Source organism: Leptinotarsa decemlineata, unplaced genomic scaffold (assembly GCF_025532065.1).
Source record: "Leptinotarsa decemlineata unplaced genomic scaffold, Ldec_3_MD MMD2_P_RNA_scaffold_9, whole genome shotgun sequence".
NCBI lineage: Eukaryota > Metazoa > Arthropoda > Insecta > Coleoptera > Chrysomelidae > Leptinotarsa > Leptinotarsa decemlineata.
Window position 1 is genome coordinate 10,720,751 of NW_027412536.1, and position 16,076 is coordinate 10,736,826.

Sequence of the window (16,076 nt, forward strand, 5' to 3'; positions counted from 1 at the left end):
GAATATTTAAGTACTCTACAACAAAAAAATAAATGGACTTCTCCTGGATCTCCATTGAGGGTGGGTGATTTAGTTTTAGTAAAGCAAGATGATATGCCGCCCTTACAGTGGCGTACCGCTAGAGTTTTAAATCTGTATCCTGGCTTGGATGGAGTATCTCGAGTAGCGACAGTCAAAACCAATAGTGGTATTTATAGGAGACCTGTTAACAAGTTGTGTCCCCTTACCACTGCTCAGTTTGTTGAATATAATTCAACAAAAGTGGGGAGAATGTTACAGTTCTCTTTATTGTGTATGTCCTTAAATGTTAAAATCTTGATAATAATATGGTCGAAGCAAATTTCTTTTGTTTTTTTTATTTTTCAATTGTTCTTGTATTCAAATATTTCGCGCTGATGAAATGACTTCCACGATTCTACACATGCGCGAGATGGAGCAGAGAAGTTAGTCTTGAATTGACCACCGCAAGGGACGAAGTTGGTTTTTCGTTCGTGAATACCCGCTTATTATTATTACCCGCTTATTTTTTACGTTTTGCAAGTTTGAAAGCCTTCCAGAAGCTGACGAAGACGCTCCGAACGGTTTCATCAGGTAGGTGGAAGTCTTTCCCGATTTTTAACTTAATTTATTTTTTTGAGTTTAAAAATAAAGTCAAGTTTATTATTTTCTGAACCAGCACTTTGCTGTCCAATACCGCAACAGATTATATTTGTTACCATTTCCGAACGTGATTATTGAAGTTTAGAATGAATCAGAAGAAATAAATGCTATTTAGATGTTTCAAAGGCAGAAAATGCAGTAAATTAAAGAATAAGCTGAAAGCGATAACTGAAAATATTTGTTTCGAATAAACCTGCGTATTGTCATTCCTTAGCTCGCACAAGTTTCGACTTCTGAGGGTTGTCGTTCGTAGGGGTGCGACAGCTAGTTAACGGAAAAATAGAATTTTTTAAAACAGATTAAACTCTTTTTTTATGGGTTCTTTCATTACAAAGGGGATACCAATAAAAACGAATATCATTAGGTTATATTTTAATAAAAAAATCAAGCTGTCGTTATTGCACATACCACCGAGTTTCAAATAAATAAACTCTAGTGGTCGATTGAAAACGCATAAATAGGTATATAAGAAAAAATGGGTGTGGCGACTCGTTACCATTTCCAATGAGATCAAGAGTGATGAAAAAAATTGTGAGTTAATCATTACAGATGAAAATAGGACATGCTTTTTTAAAGATGGATTCGAATATAATTTTGAAATTCTTGTCCAAGGCAGCATTAATGTAAATTTTGAAAGTATATACTCAGAGAACTTGAAATTACGAAATTGATACAGACTTTTGTATCGAGAGATACTTGAAGTAGTGGAAACAAAACAATGTTTCCATAATGCCACTATACTTATTATTATAAATTGAATTCAATTCTATGTGTGTAGCTTTACAGTGACACATTCATTGCTACCAATAGCAGAACTAGTTTGAGATAAATTTGAATTTGGGAAACTTCATAGAAAAAAACAAATAATCTGGTAGAGTCACACACCTTGAAATATTGAGCTCTCTTAAGGCCTACAATATATCTAATTAATAACAATCTTTGGAAATTCAAAGAATAACAGACTATTGGAATAATTAACAATAACATGTAAACTAATAAAGTGCAATCTCTTCATGAAATAAAACAGAAAATTATTAGCTTTTTGAATTCCCATTAAAGTTCGAAACCTGAATAATGATTTGAAACAGATAAATTATAATCAGTTCAGTTCTCGTGCACTTTATTGTCTACTTTCCATTTCATACACTTTTTTTATATCATTATTTAAATATTCAACATATATTGGTTTATAATGAAGAAATTATCTTGTGAATCTGGAAATATGAAAATCTCACCTAAGAAGTATTGTTTTTTAGTTTGTATAAAGTTCAAGAGGAACAGGTTTTCATTTCATGAAATGATTTTGAGAATGATTCAATTTTGTATTCACTCTATAAATACTAATATAATTTAAAAAATTGCCCAATTTGTATCCTGAGATTTCAATATCTTTTTGAAATATCCCAAAGGCATTGAAAAATATATATGCAATTTTCAATAATATACCTCAAAGTCAGTTTTCCTATATGGATACTGTCGGTTATTTACAGGACATTTATAATTCCAGTTCAATTATCAAATCTGCTGAAAAATAAATCTCCTAAAAGTGATCTTGAAGTATTCGTTGAGTATTTTATAAAGTAGATTCAATTTTCTTCTTTTTTGCATTCAAATTGAACAAATTTCATATTTTTTCAATAAATACTGAACATGGCATTTTCCTTCGAATACTTCATTGTAAATCTCCAGATATCAGGCAATCCTTCATATATTCTATGAATCTACAAGATGAAATCCATTCAAATCTAATTTGAATGAACCTTGAAAAACTGCGTAAACCTTTTTATACATTATTTACAATTTTATCAACAAATCGTTCATTTTTGAACTTCACATCAAGATGTTCACCTCCGAAATCATTTATTTACAAGAATTTTTAATTTCTTAACAACTGAGTTTTGCCCACCTGAAAAAGACAAAGTACATTATTGCTAATAATGATATGTCTGAAGGCAAATTTAGAGCGTTGCTTAAAATCCGTATGAAAAGTAGAAGATGGAAGTGAATCGAATAAAATTGTACATTTTATATTTTATCATGCATTTTCTGAAAAAACTTAACGTCTACAAGTTCTCTTAAAAAGTACTTATTATGTAACCTTGTATCGTTTCTCAGTTCCTCATACATTCGACGAATCATTTTTGTTAAAACCAAACCAAGCTGATTGAATTTTTCTGACCATATTCGAATTTATGGGCATCTGAAATTGAAGAATGAAGCGACTTCAAGATATTCGATTATGTTTCAACATTATCTAGGGATGGAATTTTCAAATTTTTCTGAGAAATTATGTTAGAAAAACTACAATCAGTATATTTACAGAGGTGAGACTGAGTATTTTTGAGAGAACTAGTATGCATCTCAGAAAGCATGTGTAATTACAATTTTATTTAATCAATCGACCTAAACTTCAACATGAATATTTCAACTAAACTTATTCGATTCATGAAAAAAAAAAGGTAGTAGCAAATGAGGACATTTTTTATGAAATTCAAAAAAGAACATATTTTGAGATTTTATTACTTATTGAAATACTAAAGTGAAGATAAGGAAGTTTGAAAAATATAATACAATATATTTATTATTTCACTGATGTGATATGCCACGAATATAAATCATGTGCTGCAGAGGAAAATATCATTTAGAAATTCAGTATCACTCATTCCAGTAATGGAAACAGACAAAACATTTTTCCGAGATCTCGGTAATTGCTATTCTTCATTGAAGAAATTGATCACTTTATTGGAGTATTCCTCAAAACAGTAATAATTGCAAGAGGCTATTGAGAATATCTATCTGTTCATACAATTTGAAAATGTTTGTTACAGCGCTTATCTATTTATACGAATTCTATGTACATATGCAATTGTTCGTTTATTTTGATTTATAAGGATTGAATCGAGCTATGACCATGTTTCGCACTAGATATTTGAAAAGTCTATCAGGTCTAGAAGCTTTTGAAGCTCAATTGAGAAACAAAAATGATGGAATTCCCACATGAAATATATTCTTAAATTTACCATTGGTTTTGTACTTCATAACTTCTTCAGAATTCAGGAAAGTGAAATACAGTACAATACAGGTTGAAATAGAAATACTTTTTATTTATTTTCAGTAAAAAAATCTAGATATATTAATGTATACAGGGAGTCCCATATAAAACTCCGCAGGCAAATATCTGAAAGCAGACGATTTTGATGTCAAAGGGTACTCTCATTTACGTAAAGATCCAACATTAGGCGCCCTTCGTTAGGGCGTCGCGACACCGACGCCAATTTTTTGTAAGGTAACCCAGATTTTTCGAATTGTCTTCGAATTCTGCATCAAATTCTGAATCAGTCATATAGCGCATTTGTAGTTTCCTTTGAATACTGATGAGAACAGGAATTTTCATTGCATATTATGAAGAGGGCCACGAATATGATAAAATAAATGCAATAACATATTTATCGATTTGTCAGAAAACCTGTCAGGTTTGACGAAAGTGTATAGTTTTTTGTAGGTTTTTCGTGAAATTGAGAAATGGTTGAATTTTTAAGTGCAGAAAAGTTGGATATGATATGTATTCATGGCGAAGCAAGAAAGAATTTAAAAGAATATTTTCCCATATTTAGGAGATGATGATAGAAAATTGAACTTCATTACATGATTGTCCACCCGTATTCATGATTATGATCAGTTTTCTGAACAAAATATTACGGAGTGATGAAAGTCGTTTCCATAACAACGATATAATGAACAAACATAGTTGTCACTATTGGTCTGACGTGAACTCTCATTGGATGAAAGAAAGGAGGTTTAGGTTTGTGTGAGGTGTTAAAGTTTGGTGCGGAACCATTGATGGATATTTGATGGGACCTGATTTTTTTGAAGGAATTCTCAATGGGGAGAGTTACTTGGTTTTCCTCTGACATGTGTTGACGAATTTCTTGCAAAATTTCCCAATACAAACTCGACTGAATATGTGGTTTCGACAAGAAAGACAATGTTTGAGTCATTGAATACTAGTGACAGAAATGTTCTGGTTTTTAAAGGACGAAACACATGCACTACAGAACAATCCTTTAGGCGTTCTAAGAGCGGTGCCTCTGCAAAAGTTGCGATTTGAATCGCTGGAGATTGAATTCATTTGGTAATCATAAAAATTAATACAGTACTAAAACACCTACATAGTTGAATGTGTCAAATTATGAAAAACAAATTGAAATATTCGAACATTCGTAACTAACAGAAAGTCAACGTAACTTTTAGATTTCGAGAGAACACATGAGGGGTGGGTTATCGAACATACCAAGAGACCCTGAACTAATTTTTGGTTTTTTTACCTTCTGAATTATCCTACTTTCGCATCTCCGAACGTAAATGTCTACTTTAATCTGTTTAGAGAATAATTGAACATGAAAATAAATATACTTGTGATGCACTGTTTGGAACCTTTGGTGTAGTAATGAATATTACTGGAGTTTTATCCCAACACCGAAGTTTATTCTTCCTCTTGAAGATGATCACTTGGTGATCGAAACAGGTGATCGAAACAGGTGTTGGGATGAAACTTTAGTAATATTCATGTTAATGAATATGAAAAATATAGGAATTCCACCGATGAAAGGTAACATTATTTGAAAATACTGCTGTGAGAAATTCGAGAAAAGCTACTTGCTGATTGAGATAAGATGGCTTTGGAATTGAAAGTTATAACTATATGTTGAGTACTTCTTATATTTCCATGTTTACATAGATATCAAATTTTAGGTTTGCCTGGATCTTATATTAACTACAATTATTCCATTTTTTCTGCCATTTGGGATCCATTCGAAACACCAAAAGATGCTGTAATACTTATAAGAAAATAATGTTAGGAACAAACAATTTTTTTTATACTTCAGAATTTTAGTAATATGAAGAACTATTCTAAAGATGAATCAGTTCATATTCCTAATAGCTTTGAAGTTTTGTAACATACCTTGTTATTTCTTAATCTATTCACATTTTGTAATACGCAGGTATCGGTTGATTTGTTTTTATGATCGACCACTCATTTTCATGTTTACCATAATTCAGAATAATGAAAAATAGCGTTCACAAACTGTTACGGGTAATATAAGAGTAGATTATCGACGAATAAAATTTTAAAATGTGGTATATATTTATATATATATATATATATATATATATATATATATATATATATATATATATATATATATATATATATATTATACTGATAATAAACAAAGTAGGATTACAATTTACAATTGAACGTATTATATAGTAATTATCACAGACTGTAATAAGGTGAGAACGAAGAGAGAAGAAAATATATAATTGTCTAATTTGATATACATGATAACATAATAATTCACATTGTTGATAACTAAATTCATTCCCTTAGATGACATCGACATTTAATTTTACCCTAGAATTTCATATCTCGATGACTGAGATGTATGTACCCATTTTCCTCCTAGCATTCGTCACCTAACGATTTCACTGCCACTAATGAGTTGAAGAAAGTATCAAACGTGCCATGATCTTTCTGGGAATTTTCGCTCACTTTGTAAACACCCTGTAGGTATATATCTATTAATTCCAATATGGATGAATACTTTTTGTGATGCCGAAACGAACAAATATCGCTGGTCTTGGAAAAAATAGGCATGCACCAGAAAAAACGTTTTCTATCGAAAATTATTTATTTTTTTGTGACGTCTTTTTATCACAACAAATTTATTACATTTTCTAACTTCAAACAACTCATAACCTCATTTTGATGTTGAAACACGTTTGACGTTTTCACTTTTCATCAACTATTTGCCTATTTCTTAACTTAGTTTAGATAAGTACGTAATGTTTCATGTTCCAAATGCCACTTGTTTTAACACAGTCTTCAGTAGTAAAAAGTGAAGTGTTCGGGCCTCGATCTACGGCTAAAGGGGACATCCTACGATCCCATTTCATCATAAAATGTACAGTTATCCTATATTTGTCATAACTTTTAAGCTTTACACTTTTCAAATTAGGGACACTCGGACATAGGGCAAACTTCTGCAAGCCCTAGCTATATTAAAAACAGTGATGAGGGAATAATAAAGACTAAAGACAGAATACAGAAGGAATGGTTTGAAAACGTCGAATCATTCCTTGGGATGCAACCACAAGTTCCCGAATTATTTGGAATCCTTGGAAATTCACAAGCATACGCATTGCGGGTGTAACCTGCGTATTCACATTGTCACAGGTACCAAATTAAGTTAAGTACCTCTGTTATTACCTACAGTGGTGTTATATAAGGGCTAATGTAATCAGTAATTTTTAGTTTAATGTATACGTTTGAAAATGTCTTTATAGGATGAAACTGCAGTAACGTTAGTTACAAATAAAAGTGATATAAACCATAAAGTTTCAATTCTCATTTTTCATGATGATTTCCTACCACGTAGTATCGGCTTTATCCATCAATTTAAATCAGTAAACGTGTAGCTGTTGTAATTGCCGGTAAAGCTACTTCACTTTTGGTATAGAAAGATTATTCATGCGAAAATTGCGAATCAAATTTAATTTCATTCATCTTCATAACACCACGTCTATGATGATTATCTAGTGATCTAGTGTACGACTGATGTTAACCAAATAGTCTGCTTCTTGAGCTTTCACAATTTGTCTATGTTCAAGAAATTTCAATGATAAATTTTGTTAGTTTTCGTGAATTGTTGGGGATTTTACTCTTTACAGTTTTCCGGTGAATGAACTACGGTACCATGAGTCAAAATGTTAGATCTGCATGGAATATGAGGATTTTTATGTGGTCTCCGGAATGAGGGTATCTTTTGATCAGCTCTGAACAAGTGAATAGTTGCAGTTGTGAGATGTTGTCTTGGTAATGAAAATGAAGATATTTTACATAAATTTTTTTCTTTTACAAAGTTATTGTCACTTTGAGAATTGATTATATTTCCACAAACTATTAGCTTGAGAGGTGAATTATTTCCATAGGAATATGAACATAATGAAAAAATGAATTTATGATGGGAAAAATAAACATGAATCTGGAAATATATTTGACAAATAGACGTAAAATTTGCTAAAAATTTTCTGAGGCCGGTTTTGTGCGACTGCGATACATATAATGGCCCATGGCTCATACTGACTTCAATACATATATATGACTCAGCAATATCTAATCGAGAGAAATGTTATGGATCATATCTCTTTCTCTCTCTCTCTATTGAAACACATGAAGGGTATGTGTGTGAATCTTCTGCCCACTATAATTTAGCCAAAAACCCATGAGTGAATATCTTTTTCGTATTTATTCAGATATAGTTGTCATGACTTTCCAATTTGTTATTGCTGTATCGCATAATGAAATAGGCTAGAATCGGGAGCCAAACATCATTTATGTATCTTTCTAAGAGCCCAGGTGAAGCTTTTTTCAGTTTAACTAACACCACCTCAACAAAAGTCCATGATGTTGCCTACGAGAAGTAGTATATACATTGTGTTTTACTTGGTAACCAAGTTGTTGTTATTATGTTTGGTGAATCAAATAACATTATTTCTCCCTTCTTTTGGGAGGGTGAACTTCTTCGTTACCTAACGCGTAACGGCAACAGTTTGTTTGGCTTCACTTTCTCTCACGTATACGTCATCGGAAGACAGGCTCCTCCTCTCTTGTCGGACATATGATCAGTGTTTAGTGTGCGTTAGACATGTTCTGTTGACAGTATTGAAAAAAATCTAACCAGCAAGCACGTAATATTCTTTAATTACGTAAAACATGGCTTGAAAATGATGATACCAATTTTGTGTATGCATAATCGAAGTAACTGGTATTGTGCATACTTAAAGTGTCGGCGTCCTCAATTATGTAACAGAATTGTCGAATTATCTTCAAGAAATCAACGATAAGTATGTTCAATCATTCTGCGTGGTGAAAAAAGTCCAATACAATAGGCAATCTTCAATAATTTGATCAATCTTCAGAAATTTGATGAGGACTGCTCCTGGTGATACGATTCCATGATTGCATGAGGATTTTCCTCGTCCTGAAAATGATTTTTATGAAAATTTTCGATTCTGTTTTTAGTGAAACTAGCTTCGCTTGTGGATGAAATTTTCCTGTCACTTTTTGGAGAAACCAATAGTGAAATACACTCGTGAGTGAAAGTATCGAGGAAGTAGAGCCTGAAGCCGTTGAATGTGATAGGAATTTAATACATCCACACTAGAATAAGGACGATATTGAAATTATTGGTAATTTGCCTCTTACTTATTTCAGGATTTTCGTCAACTGAATTCGAAATAGCTACCTCAATTGCAAGAGTTCCTGCAGTCCGATGTGCTCCTTTCAAATAATGAATTGATGGTTCTCAACGTGTCCCATTTCACATAATCTTCTGTGGCTCCTACATTTAATGCGTGTTTGTTATTTCGGTATTTGTAAAATTTACCATGTTACTTTCAATAAACAAGATTCTATGACGTAAGTAATATCATGTATGGAGCTAGAGAAGCGTCAAAATTGTTTATGGTGACAACAAAATTAGCACTCTGGATGCGTCTACTCACAAAATAATCCTACTCTACTTCAACGGCTGATTTCGCATAGGAACAAGCAAATCAATGCATATTATTTTCTACCTCTGAGACCATTCGCCCGATGAATATGAGGCAGAAGAACATATTTGTCAGTAAATAGAGAGTAATTACAAAAATAATATTTATTTGGAAAAAGAGAGTGGCGTATCATGTTTTGGATAAAAAATATGGCAAAGCATGTTACCAGGTACGTTACTGATGAATATTGAGTAACTCTGTATATTCATGTTTTATGAAGAATTTTTCCTAAAATCATCCAAGATTATCGTCCTTGAGGATCAACATGAAATCAATTATGAAATATCCTGTATATACAGTGATAATTCACTTCAAATTGTGGAAATAATTAATGCACTTCACCATTTCACTTTTTCATCCCAGTATCATTAATTTATCGATTTTTAATAATTGGTTTTCTAGATTCACAGTTATGAAACACTGTTTTCAATATTTTTGAATGGTTTTTTACTGAGTATTCAAAAATAGAAGAATATACGGATACGATTCCTGATCGATAATTCGATGAATACATTATTATTACTTCTACATAACAACTTTAAAAAAAATTATCGTGTCGGAACTTTACTGTTTGCAAGGATTTGTTTTGGATAGTTTGAAGAAGTTATGGAATTTTGAGTCGTCTGAATAAACTAGTGAGATGTCAACGAAAACAGTTGAACATATTTTTGTAACATAATCAATATCATAATCAGTGAAAATGAAAGTTGATGGTAAGTTTCACCTCCTATTATTATTATCATAAATACAATAAAAAAAATTAGAGAAAATTTATTTTGAATGTTATACTGGAAATTGCACTAAATCTCTGATCAACTCATCTATGGAAATATAAAGAGTATAAAATCGTCAACTACCCGATTCATATCCTACGTTTCAATAATTGGGCTGTTATTGTTTTTAAATTCACCCCAAAGGATAATATTCAGTAGAAAGCGTTGAAGATATTTGGGAAGATTATTCGCATCCCCACCTTTCAAAAATTTCGTTATTTCAAAATTCTCACTTGACGTCATCAACAACGACAACAATGCGCAAAGATTCAAATGAGCACCTCCCGATCGATCTGTCTTTTTCATACTGGTACCGGACTTTGAGCTGGCTTTTTCTCTTTTTTCTTTCCGATGAATGTTTCAGTAGTGCACTTGGGCCCTTCTTCAGGACTATAGGACCATCGAACTTTTTCTTTGATTGGCTTCTCGTCAGGAGTTTTGCTTTTACGAGTTTTGACAAACTCGGAAACTTTTTGTCACTGAATCTCGCAGAAGGGAAGTTTCTGGCTGTCTTTAGTATCAGTGTCAGCGTTGCTGATGTCATCACCTTTGGGACTTTCGGCGTTACTAGTGCCTCCCTGGTTGCCACTAAAAAACAAAATCAAATTCAAAATCATCGACAATAAACCATAAAAAATGAAATAGCGATGAATTTTCAAGATCAGATTCATTTGAGTGTAATGAAACTATGGAAATTTTGATAGAAAATAAGAATAGAAATTACTATCCAATAATATGAAGTACATTCCCTGACACAGATACTCATATTTATAATTGGGGAAGTTTTATTGAGGAAGAGTCACTTATCGACCCAATAACACCTACTGGTAAAATGAATACTGGTCGGTCGGTCTGTTCAAACAAGTTTCAGTTTTGAAAAATAGATCTCTCTGGCATAGAAAAGAATCCAAAACAAACAATGCTTCCATGTACCAGAAGTACAAAAGTCTTCTCGACACACGTTTCAGCAATCAAGTTGGCGTCATCTATACTACTGAGAATAGTTCCGTCTTTGCATGTATCAATCATCATCATCAATCCGTCCATCAATAAAATTCACATATGAGTTAGAAAATAAGGGACAACTACCATTTCTTGACGTTTTGGTAATGAGGAGCCAATATGGAGGGTTAGAATACGATATATTTAGAAAAGAAACAAGCACGTACAGGTATATTCCTGACAGTTCACATCACTGTGGACAGCATAAACGTGCTGGGTTGAATTTTTTAGTGCATCGTCTTTTGACTTTCCCTCTAACACATGATAGGTTCAAAAAAGAAAGACGAACAATACAGGAAATAGCAACCACTAACGGTTTCTCGAGGGGGATTGTAGATGACATAATAAAGAAAAAGAAGTTTAGGTTAAGGATGAACGAAATCTCGATTTTCAGAAAGGACAAAAACCAAGATAAATACATCTCAGTTCCATACCACCAATATACGAGGAACTTTGGAAAGATTTTCAAGGAATTAGGTATGAAGGTGGTTTTTAAAACAAGTCATACTACAGAGCCTTTTGGGAAGTCCAAAAGACAAAGTCGAGAATTCGGAAAAGTCTGGAATTTACGAAATTGAATATAAGGACTGCGATGCAAAATATTATGGACAGACAAAAAGATCTATTAAAGTAAGAAATAAGGAACACATAGAACACTTAAAATATGGAAGACCTGAAAAATCAGCAGTCGCCCCTCATATTTTGCAACAAAACCATTCCATAGACTTCAGTTCATTAAGATTAGTTAGACAAGTTAACAACAACAGGCAACTAGATGCCTATGAGAGTGTAGAAATAAGTAAACACAATAATATTATGAATAACGATGACGGACCTATACCAAAGAGCATACTATATAGCTTGTTGAAATAAAATAAAATAATGTTGTTGGGTTTACTGATTACTACATAAGGACACGTTGCAAAAATAAATTTGGATAGGCAATATTGTGAAATTGATTTTTATATAGCTGAAAATTGTTTTATATAAACATATATTGTAAAATAATAGATAAGGCAAAATTGTAAAATTAATTTAGGTTGGTATGCCTGGATGGTTTACCTGTTTGAGTTACCTTTATAGCATAAATAGGATTAGCTCGCACTAGTCCTTAGTTTTAATCTTCCTCTTTGAAGATGATCACTTGGTGATCGAAACACGTGTCGAGGTGTTAAAAATAACGATTTGGTGTTGGAAAAAAAACTCCAGTAATATTCATTACTACACCAAAGGTTCCAAACAGTGCATCATAATTACTATTTAGTATTTATAAATTTTGTTTATATATTATTCTTGATAATATTTTAAATTTTGAGAACGGAATCGACAGGCATTTTGAGTGGGCAAAGTATTTAAAGAAATATTGAATCGTTAATTTCTTGTATATGCAAAGTTATGAATACGAAAACTTACTGTTTAATTATACGGTTTATATTACGCGGTGGCCGACTTTTGTACTTCTGCCTCTATCTCCGCTAACACGAGCATCACGTCCGTTGTTATAACAATCGAGATTAGCATCTAGTCTCTGGGAAGTATTTACACGAATCAAGCCTAACTACACATTTATTTTTACGAAACCCGCTCCCGACTACCATCATTGCCATCATAACATTTAACTGACTGAGGAAACACATCTTATGATGACAGGAATACTGTCGTTCTCGGATCCTGTTATTTTGACGTTTGTAATGTGACTGTGCATAGAGTAAAATGAAAAAAACTGTTATCCCAGGAGTTCCCATTTTATTCTTCCTCGAGTCGGCCCTAAAATTTCTATATCGATTGCAAACTTACATTTTAGTATTCTTTAATGCATATGCTTGGCAATTTAATTGCATAGGTACACTAAATTATACCTTTCAAAGTAGATTTCACACTAGTCAATAAATCCGGTTTTACAACGCTAATCACCCTTTTAAAAGGTTAAGCAATGATAATTCGTTTTGATAACGTTTGATGAAAATGGTGTGTAGACAGACAACATTGGTTGTTAGAAATTATCCTTTATAATGCCTAGTGAACGTAGTTATACACAAAAACTCACTTGTGCATTCTGCACATTCAAGCAATATTCCTTGCTTTTATGGTTTTTTATTTCAATATTTGTTTGTATTACATTTTCTCATCATGTACCTATCTCATGAATTTGAACGAGATATAGTGAATATTATTATTGATTGAAAATGAAGAGTTAACCCTAAAAAATCTTATTGATTTGAAGTACCTATGCGTCCATATGTTTAAATCAAATATCTATGAAACATTGTAGACAGAAATAAAAAAATGACAAGAAAATTTGCTAGATTACTTTTTCATCATTCATCAGTTTGATGTTTTTTTAAAGTGTACTAAATCGGATCTTGAAAACTCACAAATAAGGTGAAGAATAAATAGCAATAAAAAGCAAATGCACACAAGGAAAATAAATGGAAACGTTGAACCAATTTTGCTCATATTGAGTGAGCCAAATTTAAAATAACTCATTATTATTTATCGATTTTGATATATAATTGTGCTAGTTTCATTTTGCAGGGTAGGAAAGAAAGCATTTTTGAAAGAACAACATATTAAACAAAATGAAAAACTGCATCTGATTGAGTTTTCAGGCCAACGTCTGTTTGAATTTAGTCCTGAAGTTTCGCCGGTGCAAGTGGTTGAAGACCTCTGAAGATGCCGTGAATTTCTACATTGACAACATATAATTTCACAGCATTGTCAGAATTGGACAAGGTGAACAATAGTAATAGATTTCAATAGATAGTAATAATTTCACAAAAATTAAAGGAGAAGGCCTTACGTGGTAAAATACCTTCAGGTGATTTTGATAATTTTTGAAAAAGATGTATCTATTTTTTTTCCTTGCGCTCACTGTATCTGCAAATATTATTTTCAACTAGTAAACAACTAATAATAGTTTTTGATAATTTTCAGTTGAAAAGAGCCAAAACGTCATAATCAATAAAGTACCTATATGTGTATTATCTCAGGATGAAGTTTCACTAATAACTTTTTATTGTATGTCTTATAATGTGGTCATTAACCCTTTTTTATAATGTATTCACAATGTATTCTAGTTTCTCTTTTATAGCTGAAATAAATAGGTACATGAGGTCGTCCTGTATGAGTTGATAGAAATCTTAGTCATCAAAATGATTTCAGCTGTTTTTGAAAGATTTTATATCAATGAAGAATATCAGTAAAAATTATGTAATACGACGAGTTGATACAATATTACTCATTAATGTTTCTATAAAGACTGAGAAGATACTTCATTAAATAATACAGTTCAGGATCAACTTCGAAGGTTAAAAAACGAATCATACCGAAGAAAGTTTTTTTGAGCATCATTCAAGAAATAGAATATCTGGTTTGTCAGAAAGTTTTCACTGAAAATGTTTTTGATGTTCATTTGAAATTGTATGGATGAAAACTCATTTATCTCACAAAGTGAGACATTGCCTCTAACAATGAATCTGGTAGGTACACAGTTTTCCACTACCAATTTAAAAATTTCATTATTAAATGATATATGGACTGCAACCACGAAAGAATTTTCAAGTAGTACTGAATGAAAGATAATAGAATCGAGAATATAATTGCTTGTGATGGCTTCAGATACATATTTTGAACAATCATTCCATTTGTGGTGCCCATTATCACTGATCACAAGGATATTCATAATTGTTGCTTCATTTCACCCTCTTGCAGTATCATACTATAATGCTCCCTCACAGTTCAGTGTGAAATTCTATTCTGTTTGATCTTTCTTGAAAAGAAATCAGTAGGCTGCCTTCTTTCCTACCACTTAAACCACCGCTTAAGTCTCTTAAGGATTGGCAATAACGTCAAACTTTGACAAGACATCAGAATCATTGTTTTCTGACGAAGGATGGGATAACAAGTGACCTGGATGAAGTTCTAAGCTGATAAGCAATAGCCGATAGAAAAACGAAAAGCATACAGTTTTGATGTGTTGATATTGTGAACTTGGGGAAAACCTGAAATTCGTTTTACCTTTTTATCCGATCAAGCAAAAGTCAAGTGCATTGGGTTTTCTTCGCCTAAATTCAATATATATGCTGTTATTACGATATAATTATGGAAAAAAGGTGTTTCATTTTTTCTGCATTCACTATGAAAACCTGAAAAATTTCATGAACACCGATACTTTTGAATGAATTTCTCGAACTGGACCTTTATAAAAAAATTAACTATGGGAGGTCAATAAACTTATTTTATGTCAGTCATCAGACCTATTATAGTAAACAAGACCTATTATAGTAAACAACTTCAAAATTTTTTTCAAAATATTCATGAAAATCCTGTTGTTCATTAGAAGAACAGAATAAACTCCAGTGTTTATAAAAACATCGAAAACGAATCAGCTTGAGAACAAATTGCCTGAATCACCTTTCTATGCTCAGGATTTTCACCTACTCATATAGGCTCATATTGACTTATCTAAAGTAATATTTAGAATAGTACACATCGTAGATTCGAATTTGTCTCTTGTTGTCAATGTTCATTCTCATAGAAAAAATTATAACAGATTATGTCGACTAAAGTAACATTTCAAAATAAGACTGTATATATGGAAATATATGTTTTGAAATGAAATCTCGAAACATTATGCTCTCCCAACGTGTAGTTCAAGTAAACAATATAGTGCAACCTACCTACCTACCTACCAACAATCCGTGTGTTTTCAAACCATTCCTCGAAAATATTAGCTTCCATGTTCTTATGATAGTCAACATTGCAGTCCTCAAGTTTTTTTCCATATAATTTCAAAGAATTCGGAACCCATCCTTCACTTTCTCCGCAATGCACAATGATTAGTCGCGATCCTTTGTTTGCAGGCATGTTAGGCGTACACATTCTCGAACCATTAGTCCACTCTTTCGTAACTGTCGTGAGTGTCATACCAAGTTTCGTCCAAATAGAAAATTTGTCCGCACGATCCACGGAGCATTCACAATCATCCGTAAAATTTTATTTTGTAAAGTCTCCAAGATGGAGATG

At 32.2% G+C, this 16,076-nt stretch overlaps 1 protein-coding gene across 3 annotated transcripts in view; it reads right to left on the bottom strand.

Annotated features, from left to right (window-relative positions):
• Nucleotides 1-1,019: 1,019 nt before the first annotated feature.
• Hk (potassium voltage-gated channel subfamily A regulatory beta subunit hyperkinetic) overlaps nt 1,020-16,076 on the bottom strand; it is a 190,666-nt gene continuing 175,609 nt past the window's right edge. Inside the window, exons 10-11 of one of the 3 annotated variants that reach the window (XR_012464408.1) lie at nt 8,970-10,637; nt 1,020-8,705 (exon numbers count right to left, since the gene is read on the bottom strand). The gene's annotated coding sequence lies outside the window, so the exon portion shown is untranslated. Of the gene's footprint in view, nt 10,638-16,076 lie in introns of all 3 variants that reach the window. The other 2 variants (XR_012464407.1, XM_074170605.1) reach the window with 2 other exon arrangements.